General features: G+C 38.3%; 1 long non-coding RNA gene across 1 annotated transcript; it reads left to right on the forward strand.

The window, feature by feature from the left end:
* Positions 1–481: 481 nt before the first annotated feature.
* On the forward strand, positions 482–2,313 carry LOC124277027. The gene is made up of 3 exons (XR_006898720.1): positions 482–840; positions 1,687–1,742; positions 2,204–2,313. It is a non-coding gene; the product is annotated as an uncharacterized LOC124277027 (long non-coding RNA).
* The last annotated feature ends 12,788 nt before the right edge of the window (positions 2,314–15,101 follow it).

Below are 15,101 nucleotides of genomic sequence, written 5' to 3' on the forward strand. Positions count from 1 at the left end.
AGCCCTGACCGAAATCCAATAGAAAAAGTTTGGGGACTTATGAAGGAAAGTGTCAATAAGAAAAATCTGACTAATATTGCTGAAATGAAAGAAGAGGTGGTCCGATATTGGGACAGCATGGACCACGACTTTCTAACTTCTTTGATCAGTAGTATGCCCCGCCGTATTGAAACCTGCATTGCTGCCCATAGTGACTTGACAAAATACTAACTGTTCACCTGTCTTTGAATCTGGAGTTATGTTCTGCTAATATTCACTTTTAATACGTGAGTAATGAGTGAAAAAAATTTAAAAATTACAATCTTTAAATTCCCAATAATTTCTAGTTGTACTGTAACAGTGCAGTTAAAAATATTCAAGCTTTATCCAGAAGGCGTAAATAATGGAGTGTCTGCATGACATGTGCGTACAAAGATCTCCCTGTATATAAATAATTCAATAGATGGCAGACAGATGGATGCTTATACAAGTGAAGTAATGGGGAACATTCCTCAGTTATCTCCCTTTACTGCTTCGCCAATAGATGGCGCCAATCACTACGGTCCTAAGTGTACTTCCGGCATAATGATGGCGTTCAAAGTTTGTTGCACGGTCGATTTCAAATGCGCAGCAATATAACGATGCCTGACTCGTGCTGCCGTGCCTCGAGATGCTACAATAGAGGTTCGACGTGTCCGAGAGGTCAAACCTTGCTGAAATGGTGGTTGACTATCATTCGAAGTAGCGACGAATGAACCAAAAGCATGACGAGGTAGCCGTCAGCTCTCGCTGGTCTCACTCTCAGTGTTGTGTGCCATTTCCACTTCTGACAGAGCGATTTCGTTACTGTACCTATTTATGGTAAGTACCACGTATTTTGTATCTTTTACAGTTTGAAGAAAACGTTGTTATTCTTATTCTCCTTGCCAAATTTAGTCAACGTGCATGCCAACCGAAATTACGAGCAGGGGATTTGAATCGATTCAGGGAAAAAGAATGTTTTGCTTCAGGAGGGACACATGCTGTACAAAACTTTTCACGCGAAACATTAGGGGCCTCTCACTGTAGTAATCATCAAAACTTACAGTACACAATCTTTTCGCTTTACAAAGGGTGGGTAAGAGTTCCTTACGTAACCCCCCACCTAATCTTTAACTGTAAATTATACACTAAACTATAGTGTTTGCTCATCACAAAAATAGGCTGGGGTACTAAGGAACTCTTTCCAATTATATCTTAGCAAAGCATTCATCACTTGATATGGCCTGTTGATTTTACCTGCTTGTCTACTCTCATACAGCACCTTGTCATGCATCTTAAATACAGTTGTCAGTTTGACACTTGAGTTATATTGTGTAATCTACTAAAATTCTACTGTATGTGATATTTTCACATATGCTTATATCTCCTGATGACAGGCAGGTTGAGTAGGCAAGTAAATTGGAACAGACCCCAATTTATTATTTTCAATGTTTTAAGGTAATTGGCATTTCACAAGTAAGTTTTCATGTGAACCTGTTGGTTAACTTTCATTTGCTTTTAAAAAGCAAGTAAGCATCATTATATACATGTTTGCAAAGTTGTTTATGTTTGACACTAACAACTTTGCTCCCTTCATCATGTTCATTGTGGAATTAAAGTTTACCAAGGATGCTAATACACAATTGACTTTTCCCCTTTAATGCATGATATTACATCTCCCTACAGGTACCTGTTGTCCACAAAGATGAGGCCCAGGTGATTCCAGAATACACATGATACAGGTTAATGTTTGTTTACTTTTGGTATGAATTTGTCTGAATAATGTCTGGTGTACTTGTTGAACACACTTCTTTGTATCAGACATGTCTCCCTATAGAAAAAAAAATAACGAGGAGTTACTTGCTTGATAACTGTGTTAGTAGCTACACCACAATGTCGCTCATATTATATTAAAAAGAAGTTGTATATCCATAGAACTCTCCTTGTTGTTCATCACACCAACCTGCCACTCAGAGATGGAAAAAATGTCAGCATATTTAAATTATGCTTCTCCATAGTTGAAACATTTGTTTAAGAAGAATGTTTTCCACCTTTGACCTATCCGAATGAATATGTTAATTATTTGACATGTCTTTCTCCACAATAGTAACTTAAATCTGATACATTTTCTCATAACTGGCAGTCATGAGATAATATTACCCTGTATCAGTTTGGATAGTAATACTCCACTAATGTTTTTCAGGATGAACACCTCTGAGACACAGAGAAAAACAGATGTTTTCCCTGGACTGTATCAGCTGACCCACTTAATGCTGGTGGATACTTGTGATGTTCAATGTAACATCAGTGAGGTCGCTGGGGAGGAAACAATCACCCATGATGATTTTGATTGCAAGAATATTGAACCAAACATTTTCTCTCCAGACTGGGCATAGGCCAAATATGAAAGTAACTGTATATCAACACAGAGACAAACATGTCAGTGCTTCCAGTACTAACTACTATGCTTAGTGCTGAGGCAAATTTCATTTACACAGGACTGTCAAAGTATTCAGACTTCACTGTTGTACTTCCATTTTTGGTGCATATGCATGTTACCTAAATTATCTGTACAGCAATATTGACAGTATGATTGTCAGTGTGGAAAACATCAACATGCATTTGATGTAAGTGTTAATCAAGGTTCTTCAAAGGAGATCATCATTTTTAACTGTGTGTATGTCTATATTTATGAATGTCCATACATGCAGAATATAATATGTTGAACAATGAAAACTGAAATGACAACCCAGACTTTGATGTTTTGTCTGATGATAATTGACACGTGAGAATAATCATAAGTTTTGTAGAATCTCAATTGTACCATTTAGACTACCATTCAAAAGCTAAATTATTCCTTGTTTCAGTATTTCAAATACACACTATGTTCACTGACACTGTGAGTCCATTATAATTGTGACAAGCCTTGATGTAATTTGCAAACCCTTCACACATGCTGGAATAACAAATGTGAAATATTTGTATGTAAATTTTAAAAGGCTCCCACCTTTAAAGAAAATGAACCCGATACCCCCTTGCTTCTGGCTCCAGTAATGATTCAATGTGTTTATAATATTTCAGTATTTAACCCATGCTTAGTTACATTATTTGACAACACCTGAAACACAATTCTTCTTGTGTTTTCAAAATGTGATCTGTCATTTAGATACTGGTTATTTGTGTTGAGAAGAGACAGACTTTAAAAATGGTACAGATTGGGGTGGGGTCATTATGCCAATTTACTGTACATTTTGGGAATTGAATAATGGCCTAAGGGACCGTTCATAATATATTTGGGGGATGTAGGATGTGAGGTGATGATGAATTTGAGGGGGATCAACTATTTTGTTCTGGAAAGGTAGAGGTCATCACCTTTGTACACATGTACTAGGGGTGGGGGGGTGTAAAGCAAATTTGTACATAAAAAAGATTATGCTTAGAATTATGAGGTGGGTTTAATTGTTTATGAATATGACATATTCAAAGGGGGTGTCATGAATTGTAGGGAGGTCATTCACATAGTGATGATTTTTATAGAGAAGCATGTACAAACTCCCACCCCATTAATTATGAACGGTCTCTACCTATGTATGTAGAAACTATAAACTAGAAGTCGTGTGCTTATTAATCGTGTGAATGGGTGTAATATATTTTGTTGAACACACTGTCAACGAGTCGTTAAATCGATAAAAAATATTTATGTTTCAAATCCTCAAGAAAATGACCCGTTGACATAGTATTTCCTCTTTCCATTGCATCCCAAAGCGTTATAGGCTATGAGAATAGGTTGTTTACGTGAACGAAAACTGAAGCACTTATGTTGTGCGCGTAATCAGGTCAGTGCTAACGTTATTTGTCTAACGGTAATTTCAGTGTACACTAATCCTATGTTCTAACAACTATTACGACGCCGTTAATGCTCTGTGTAATGCGACATAATGGGGAATAAATGGTTTGACGAATTTAGAAAGTAACTACTCAATAAGAAATTCCGAGAAACGGCAATATTACAATAACTGCAGTACCGTTCTATTAGCATTATTTTTCGTCCAGACACGCTAGTTCTTCGTGCTTTGACAACAGTCTTCAGTCGGGGCAACTTTCAGCTTCTGTAGTTCGTAATATAAGAACCACAGAGTAAAAAGGAGGTTTAATGTCGATTTAAGTTTAGGCTTGGCCGATTGGCAGGCCTATATGCCAGTATCAGAGTGACAGGTACTGTTGGACCGTAACTACCGCAGCGCTCCAAGCGGGCAAGGGGGCGCAACTCCAGGAATGTTCCCCATTAGTTATAGTTACGGCAACAATTACTTGTTGTCATATTTTACATTGTGTTCATTTCAAAAATAATGTTCAGAGAGGGAATTACTGAGCTTCCACTGCAAATCTCCTTTTAGCCCTGACCTAAATCCAATAGAAAATGTTTTGGGACTTATGAAGGAAAATGTCAATAAGAAAAATCTGACAAATATTGCTGAAATGAAAGAAGAGGTGGTCCGATATTGGGACAACATGGACCGCGACTTTCTAAACTTTTTGATCAGTAGTATGCCCCGCCGCATTGAAGCCTGCATTGCTGCCCGTGGTGACTTGACAAAATACTAACTGTTCACCTGTCTTTGTATCTGGAGTTATGTTCTGCTAATATTCACATTTAATACGTGAGTAATGAGGGAATGTTTTTTTAAAAATTACAATCTTAAATTCTCAATAATTTCTGGTTGTACTGTATACATATTGAATGATGAGCTCTCTGTGGAGACGGCTATTACACTAGTTGACAGACACGTTGGAAAACTTTTGAGAGGATTGACAAACGGTTTGGTTTATGTCTTCAGGTTAAGCGTTGGATTGCATGAGACAACACTGGGTATAGTTTTAGTTCAGCCCTCAGCGATACCAGAACGACCTTTATGGCATATAAGTATCGATACTGAGTACAACAGCACATAATCACCAAGGTAAGCGAATCTAACCACAGAGGCCATTAAGTGTGGCCAGTTTCTGGGAATCATTTCAGAGCCTGAGGCCTGAGGTCGAACGATATGAGCCCTTCCTGTGATACTCAAATATAGACAAAATGTTTGAAATAATTTGATATGTAAGAGAGTTGCGGGTAGAGATTAGGTCATTTTTGTAACATTGAGTGCTGGGTGGCAAATTATACTCGTTACATTTTGATTGAACTTTCTTTAGTTTTACATCGGCCCTTACATTGAAGGCATGCCATCTCACGTTGTTTATAAAAAGTAATAAAAATCCTACAAAACAACACCGATGTGATGCACGTAGCCTTTCCTGGCTAGACTGAAATGATCAAATTGGTGCTGCTGTTACAAGTTTGCAACCCCCACGGGGAACACAATCGTAAAAAACTCCTTAACACTTCATTGCTTTTAGTTAGACGCGACAGAATTGGCTCTGGTGGTCAGGCTCGGCAACTTGTTGATGGTGAATCATTTAACATTATTTACAATATCAGCCACTTGTGGCCACTCGTCTCTCTGCCCAAGACATGATTGTTAACAGGTTGATATTAAATAGTTGGGATATTGGTGACTGTCGTAAATGCACTCGCTCACAATAAAGTGTTTGTATAAGTGTTGGTTGTAAAAGGGATATTTGCCGTGAAAGCTAAATATTGCCCTCATTGAACATTATTGATGAAACGAAATCAGTGTGTAATATGATAACACGTAAATGTTGTTATAACCATTACTGCATGATTACTTTGCGTACAATGCATCGATCTATCTGTCAGCTGTTGAACTATTGATATGGAAGGAGATCGTTGTGTCTACATGAAGTGCAAAAACTCGATTATTTGTGCCGCTTCTGGATAAAGCTGGAATATTGTTGACTGCAGTGTTACACAACATACCCTGTCATTCACGCCGAGTGATGACATAGAACACTCTTCATCAGAACATCGTCCCTAGTATGGTGATCAGCCTTCAGTTGCTATTGATCTATAGACCGTTTTTCTTCTTTACTGTTGTCTGTCGTGATTTTTTTATGATAGCATACTAGTTATAAATTAAAAGCTGTGATGCTCTGTTGTTTTTACTGTTTTTCGATGACAGGTTTACGTTCTAAATATATTAATTTTAATATTGATACAAATGAAATTGTTCTCGTCACGATATGGCTGAAATATTGTCGATGTGACACTAAATATTAACTCACTACCTCGTTCACGCATCAGGAAATCTCTGTGTATCTTTAAGAAATCGTGAAATGACTGATAACCTTTCTTAATAATTAACTTAAGTATATTTACGAAAATCTCAAATAAAACGTCAAGAATACCTAGACTCAATTATCCAGTTGTCTCGAGTTCAGTGTGTTAAATTCATAATAGTTATGACAACCATATGAATGGATGTCTCGCCGTTGCAGGAAGTCCCATGCTTTTGGAAAATATGGTCTCGTCCCCGAAAGACAAAAGTGTTGTATGTGTAACACCGCTTTTAGTAATATTCCAGTGATATCAAGGCGAGGAGCCCCAGAAATGGACTTTATTATTAAGTGGTTACTCAGAACATCCTAGACTTCTGTGTCCGGTTCACAATGGAGGTCCCATCCTTTTGCAAACGCAGGGTTCGTACACAAATATTGCGTACTGAAATGTCAGTGAATGAACTCTGTTTTACTGGATATCAGTTGAGATCATATCTCGCTGGGTAATTATGTTTGGTCGGAATACGCAATTGTTAGAGTGATTGAAAAAATGTAAGCCCAATCATGTTTGTCTTCGTTAATGAAGCTGGTTGCTAAATTTCAAAATAATCCCATGTTACGTTCAAACACATCAGCCACTTAGTGTATGGATCATACTGGTGTAGATAGCTTGTGGTAAATGAGGTCAGGGCCACAGTTATTTATTGCAGCCAAGGTGGCAACAGACTCCACCGCACGTCTTAAGAGTCTTGATGGAACAACGCTCCTTTGGTGAGATTTCAACGACGTTTAGCCATGATCTTTAAACGTAGTTTAGAACATTATTGCCCATTTATGATGTGAACTTTTCGGATTCAGTACAGTAGAATCCTTTAGTATCAGCATTTTCAGTGATCCATTCATTTCATTTTTTCATAACTCTATCACTTAAATTTTACTTTTAATTGTGATTTGCTCTTTCATTTGAGATATTTCACGAAAATACTTTCACCAAATGTGTCTGGTGTCATAAGCAAAGACATCATATTTACCTTGATGATTGCAGAACTGAAACAGGCTGTTTGCTTGTGTATTTTGTTTAAGCACCTTGGATTCAGATGCGCCATCGCCAGCTTCAAGGGATGATATGTTTGAACACATTAGTCACTGGTGCTATGACTAAGATCTCATTATATTTACCATTACATTTTATTTATATTCGTATCGAGAGGGTACTATTTTGGGAATGCAAACATTTAGTAAAAGAATATGGTACTTGTTGGTCCCTGCCTGGCGCTCGGCATTAATGGGTACAAGGACTGGTCGGCTCGGAGTCAGTATAATGTGTCTGAGTGGGGTATTCATGCTTCACTGCGGCATGGTATCTCAGTGAGCTAGGACTATAAAACCAGCTTCAGTCTGGGCTAGTACAAGTAGCCTCACATACACATACACACGCATGCACGTCGTCATATGAGCGAAATATTCTCAAGTACGACGTTAAACCCAATTTCACCTCACCTCAAGACGAACAGAACGGATCTAACGTCATGGGTTAGTGTCTGTCAAGTTAACCTTTGTGTACAGTCTCACTCAAGAACAGATGTCTTAAACTTTAGACGCGATTACGTTCGTGGGGTGATCATATCTTCGGATCTGCTCGATTGAAAAAAATCACCGTTGGAAGAAGTCTTTATAAAAATGTTAAGCCTCATTGCTCGAAAAAAGAATAGAAAATATCTGATATTACTGAAGCTTTAGCAGCATGTAAATAATCGTAGAGAGCAGGTCATTTTTTGTTACAATAAGTGCTGGTTGGCAAATTATACTCTTCACATTTTCATTGAACTTTCCATGCTTGTCGTAAGAGGCGATCGGGTGGTCAGGTTCGCTGACTTGGTTAACACATGTCATAGGTTCCCAATTGCGCAGATCGATGCTCATGCTGTTGATCACTGGATAGTCTGGTCCAGACTCGATTATTAACAGACAGTCGCCATATAGCTGGAATATTGCTGAGTGCGGCGTAAAACTAAACTCACTCACTCACTCTTTAAGTCTTATATCGGCCCTTGTCTGTGTTACATTTAGGGCTTGCCATCTTACACTGTTGAGAAGAAGTCATAAAAATCAAAATCCTTAAATCCATGTACCAACAAAAAGCACCGATATGATGCACTGAACCTTTCCTGGCTAGACTGAAATGATCAAGTCGGTGCTGCTGTTACAATTCTGGGAGCGCCATGCGGGACACAATCGTAAAAGAATCCTCACCACTTAATCGCTTGTCGTTAGACGCCACAGAATTGGATCTGGTGGTCAGGCTCGGTGAATGTGTTGATTGTGAATCATTGGATCTCGACGAAGGAGAACATTATTTACAACATTAGCATTTATGGCCATTCGTCTGTCCGCCCAAGGCATGATTGTTCTCAGGTTGTTATTTAAAAGGCTGGGATATTGGTGACTGACGTCAATGCACTCGCTCACAATAAAGTGTTTGTACAAGTGTTGGTTGTAAATTGTCCCTCACTGAACATTATTTATACCAAGTAAATGTTTTCATAACTATTACTATCTGATTATAATGTGTACAATACATCGATCTATCTTGGAGATGGTGAATTATTGACATGCAAGGAACTGTTTTAATTTGTTTGCATACATAAAGTGCAGAAACTGAACGTCGAGAATACCTATTCTCAATTATCCATAAACTTTGCCAGATTTGACATATTGCGGGATAGAGGACATATGAGAAGTTTAAATGATGTCAATGAGTGAGCTATGTTATACAGGATATGAGCTGGTCCCACTTAAGCTGGTGTCGCTGGGCAAGCCTGGCTGGAACCTATAATTGCAAGTGTTGGTGGAAAATTGTAAACCTAACCATGGCTGTTTTATTTTGTTAAATAAGTATGCTAAGTATTTTTCAACATAATAATGTGTGACGTCCACACACATCGTCTGGATCCTACTGGCGTAGGAAGCTTTCATCTGATGAAAAAAACTATTCCTCATCGGAATCATTATTTGCACAAAGATGGTCGGGCAATTTGACTTTTGGGAAGAGGTGAACATCTTGGTTGTGCAAATTCTGATGAATGCTGTGGAAGGTCAAGGACAGAGTCATATATAGCAGCCATGGCAACATACTCCCTCACATCTGCATCGTCTTAGTGGGATACACAATCCTTCAGTGAGTTTACCTGGTAGGTCGTGACTGTCAGCTATGATTATTCCGGTAGCATAATATTGGTCATTTATCATTTGCGCTTTTCGGAATTTGTCCGGGAAACCCTTTAGTAACCTATAACCCGAAGCAATCACCTTGTAACTTAGTGGAACAGAAGAGCAGACATTCGAATCCGGTTGTTTCAATCTGTGTTGGACAAAGGATATGCCGACGCTTTTCGGAAAATTTGTTATTTGTTCATTCCGAATACGCTAGGTGGTCGTAACCTTGTCTATAAAGGTTATAAGTTTAGAATACAAAAGAAACGCAACATTGTGCATTGGAGATATTGCAAGACAGGCTGTCCCGCAACCATCAAAACTGCCAATGATCTTATTACGACATATCGAAACACCCACAACCATCCGGCAAACCATGGCAAGATCACAGTGGACAAATTCCTTGCCAATGATCAGGTCTGATACCAGACCCATCCCTGCCCTGTACCAAGACGGACTTCAACATAAGTGACAATTTTTACATCTATAGCATTTACTTATTTGCATGACACATTTAGTTGGATTTTAATTGTAATTCAGTGCTATCATGAAAGGTTGTCCATGCAGTGCTATCCCCAATTCAGTGCTTATTTATTCCATTGTTGACCTGTGACACTGTTTAAAGTGTTTACTGTGGTAAAAGTAAAAGTTTGATTCAAGTCTATGCCACTGTTGAGTGTGCTACTGTGTTGAAGACTTAAAGTTTTATTTAACTTTGTAACACTATTGCCTGTATGTTATTTTTCTGCCAGACAGAAAATACTGATACGGTCCCCCAGTAATCCCTTTGTTTGGTCGTTTAATACGCCTGAGTGCTTCAGTCATTATGAACAAAAGGTGCCTGCACAGTGAGGAGACCCCGTGTAAAGTATACATAGGGTTTCGCTTAGTTTACAATCTCTTCGGAGAATAGGTGTCCTATGTTAATAATATTGCGGCCATAAGCTCGGTTATGCTCGATTCGGACTTAAAAGAAACAAATCACCATTAAGACACTATTTCAAGATGTCTTGAAAGAAGTTAGTACGGTTCATATCCGCATACAGATGCTGAACCCAAATCACAAATCACGCGAATATGATGATCTCAGAACAGATTTCGTCTTTGTACCTGGTAATTCCCATCAGCCTGTGCAGTCAATGTGATTGCACTCAGTGTGCATCAAGATTTTTTAAATCCATATTTCTATAATCATTCTGAGTGAAATAACATCACTACACCTGCTTACACTATAATACACAGTAATATTGCGAAAATTACTGTGTCTTAAGGGGTTAATTATTCATTATTAGATGTAATTATCTATCCCTCGGGTCTTACGTATTAGTGGTTACTCGAATACCAACATCCGGTGAATATTCAGACTCTTGTTATGGGAATACACATTGGGCTTTCATTTTCTCAGTAAAGTAAAAATTCTAGTACTTTTTGCGGTGTTGCGTCAAACACTCTTGATATGTTTTTGGGGGGGTTATATGTACATTATATAGTAGGGCTGGAAAGAGAATTTTCCCCTCGTGTCTCTTGCTATTCAGTATGTCACCAGACTCGATATATGTTCAGGCTTATCAAGAGTGAAATTCTGTTTCTCATCAAAATTAATTCTTCCAATTGTTTCACATTGTAATCAGTAACAACACTGCCTTGATTGTACACAGTACTGTGGAGCTTCTTCTGTGACGGAGGGATACTGGTGCCATTTGATTGAGACGACATGATAACTGAAAGCTTAACAATTGTCTACATGCCTTAACAGGTGAAATAGTCAGTTTGGGATCATATTGATAATAAAACAAACATTAAACTCATTCCATGATAAAAGTTGATTGAACGACTCCACTATATCAGATGGCAATACTCTGGTAATGTTTCAGTACAGTGTTTTGATTTGTGTTATTGGCAGTGGCAGCAAATGATTGAAACGTTAGTGAAACTTTGGCAGATATTGGTTTAGTGATGTAATTCGTTGGAGTGAGTGAGTTTAGTTTTACGCCGCAGTGATCAACAGCATGAGCTTCGATCTTCGCAATTGGGAACCGATGACGTGTCAAGCCAGCGAGTCTGACCACCCGATCCCGTTAGTCGGGGTCTCTTACGACAAGCATGGGTTACTGAAGATCCATTCTAACCTCGGCCCTCACGGGTCGTAATTCGTTGGAAAACAAAGTTGTATCTATACTGAAAGAGTAACCTACAGCTTCACTAATCCATCTAGAACGTACTTAGACTATATTTGAACACATGACGCAAACAAACATCTCACATTACATTAAGATCATCAGTGTGAAGATAACTTTAATTAGATTAAAGCCAACGTAATATCAGACCTACATTTCGGACCCATTCTTCTCGTAAAAGATAAGTCCGTATTTTCTCTGAAGTAGTTCGATTCTTTTGATAACAATCACAGTTCTATCATACTGATGAGTGTCGACGTAAAGGAGTATCTCAAAGGCAAGATTTACCAGTCACCGAGATTTGACGTGGGAGGAATAGGATAATCATTACGGCTGGTGTATTTGTTGTCTTCTCAAACTGACAATAACGTTTAAAGTCATAAGTAATAATCTCGGACATGTAAAACATGTGGACTTTGATGCAGTGCAGGGGAAGATACACAGGTAATGTTAGATACGTGGACCAGTTGGCTCATTGATATCTAAGTGGCCAAATCTGGGTGAAGGTAGAGGTCTGTTAACATGGGGCTTTGATGCATGTTAAACTCAACAATACTGAACATATGGTGTCTGCCTGGTACAGCATAAAGTGTTTGACAAACACATGTCAACTTTACCACAGCCGTTAAACCGTACAATCAATCAAGGTATTTGCAATGCGATACCAGATTACAAACCCCACGGATTGTCAGTCGCATTTGCCACACATGGGACTGTTCTTCGTAGTTGTGTTTTCACCCTTTTGCAAACTCAAGGGATGAATGTGTGATTAGGTATGGATTTTCGCGACTTTTGAATTATTTTCAATATCACAGCACCTTCGAGAGAGCACTGTAACCACCATAGCACGTGGCGTCGACTTAAAACATGAGTGCGTCTATGGATGAGCATGGTTTTATGCCATTTCCCTGGACCTGTGTCCACTTTGACATGAACCGAGAAATACGTTATTATTTGTACAAGAGTTTCAGTAATGGCTAATCTAGAACAAACTGCTCAACTTCACCAAACACGAAATATATTTTAAATCTATTGTTCCACGCGTATCAATCTGCATAGTGGGTGTTATGACATGCTGTTCTCAACTGTTTCCAACACGTGAAATTGAAATCAATTTTCAACGTTAAATGTTTAATATGGTATTTCGATTGTGTTGCTTGCAGTGTCCTGTGACAATGCCAATATCATATACGGGTATGTATTCATATAATCCATCGACTACGTTTATACATTATCCACACCATTTATCTTGAGACAAGCCAGGTTCGAGTCCATAAGTCCCTTACGGTTGGTGAAACTCTTTCCCGGTATTTTTAATGCAGTGGTACATTTTGGAATATTGCATGGATCATCATATATTCTATGTTCAATTGCCAAGTGTGCTTTGTTCACAGGTTTATGCTAATCTCTAAACCACAATGCGTGTTGTATTTTATTCAACCAATGGGAAGACGGCGTGTAAATGATCGACTCTCTGGACATACCACTGTTTGATATTGTGAACATCGAACGCAATCCAATCAACTCGTGTTTAATGTCTTCTTTGAGAGGTATTTTAGAAGTTGTAAAGAATTTAATGACCAGTTCCTGAGACAGTTGCTTTAGTGATCACTTTTGGGACTGATTATATTTCTTGTTATCATCGAACCAAATCCAATCCGCTTGTAATTATTCACATATAATGACCAGATGCTTGATGGGCATTTAGAATTTGGAAGGTAAATCCATACCATACGTTGTTAGATAATGACCAGTCCCTAAGCCAATTGATGTGTTGAAATTAGAAACTAATTACATTGATGTATACAGTTAATATAGCCTGTGAATAACAATTAGTGTAGAATAGCCAAGAGCAATTTTGTAGTTAAATTTGAACAGGTGTAACGAGCATAATAAGTATCAACTGGGATTACTGCGGAGAGAGATAATTACAGATAATGATTATATAATGTTTTATAGCGTTGAGATGTGCCCGTACCCCTTGATGACTGTTTGGCTTGGGATGAAAACAGGTTGCCATCAGTAGATGAGGAGGATTGAATTGTGACGAAGTGAATGAAAGATCATTTTCATGCTTCGGACGAGATAATGTGCAACTTGATTACCAGAACACACAGTACAATTAAAAAACTGCACATGGGCCGTGATCGGGGTGGGGCCGGGGGTGGCGATGGCAGGACATGAGGCGAAGGGGACAGGATACTGGTTTTATAGGCTCAATACTTTGGGCAGGTAACATCTGTGAACACAGATAACATCTGTTAACACAGATAACACCAACTAACCGATGGTATTGATAAACACAGTATAATATCAAACAACGCAGACAGCACAAATATAACAGATGACATCAAATAACAGAAATGATATCACATAACACAGACACCACCATTCTTTGTGGATAAAAGGTAAAAAATTACAAAAAGAGCAAATGTCTTAGCACTCAGTTTGTGTTTTTTTACGGTCTGATTGATTCAGTTTGTTTGGTTCCCTTGAAATTGTTGCCGGTTTTCATCATTCAGATACCACCATTTTGAATTTATGTTATGTTTATGATTTGTGTGACTATTCAATATCCAATACTTCGGTAGCAGTTGGTTCGGTTTTTCTATGTTTGGTCCCTTCAACAATATTCCTTACTATACGTGTTATGGCTAAATACTACTCAAACAAAGTTTTTTCTATAACTAAAATATAGAGAGAATATTAAGCCAAGTTGATAAACATTTCAGCCAGTAACATGTACTTCACAAGACGCAACACATCGAACACACCCGGTACCATACATATGATCGTCACGCTCTTATGGAATGTGTTTCCTGAAATAATCGACACTGTAAGTGATTAATAGAACCAGCTGTACTGTTAATGAGTCTCAAGAGCTTTGTATACACTCGTCTCGACTGCTCGAATGATGCATTGATGCTTACCATTTACAAAGCATTATGCCACATGCTTGGTTAAGCTTAGTCAGACATCCTTGTTTAACTACTTGACATCCCAACAATGGGTTGACCTAATGCTACCTCGGGAATGTGGTTATTCTACTGACTCTAATCTTTACTGTTCTAGAATTGTTTGCATCATGCAGAACATTCGCAATAAGCGCATCCTACCAATGAAGTCTCAGAAAAGAGCACTTCCGTGAATTAGAGGACCGAGGTTAAGTGCCTTAAAAAACATTGCAATCGGTTGGGATATATGAGGGAAATAAAAAAACATACTTAATGGTTATTTACAACTTCCTTATCGTTCTAAGTTTAATTCAACCGTGTCGATGTTTCTGTCGGTGACTGAAGTCCTCTAGAGTCCTTATAAGATCATTAGCATATATAATTATACTGACGTAGTTCCAAATTATGTAACTTTCCGGTTCATCAGTCACTTGATTTCACATTTGTTTTCAGGCAACCTAAGCATGACAAGGGCGTTGGTGTGGAGTGTCAGAACAAAGTACTATGTGTTGGCATATTTTGTGAATAGCGGGTGCAACCAGTATCGGATGATTTTTACTGATGCATCCATATAAAT

Source organism: Haliotis rubra, unplaced genomic scaffold, assembly GCF_003918875.1.
Source record: "Haliotis rubra isolate DU_JTF1 unplaced genomic scaffold, ASM391887v1 Scf217, whole genome shotgun sequence".
In the NCBI taxonomy this organism is placed as follows: domain Eukaryota; kingdom Metazoa; phylum Mollusca; class Gastropoda; order Lepetellida; family Haliotidae; genus Haliotis; species Haliotis rubra.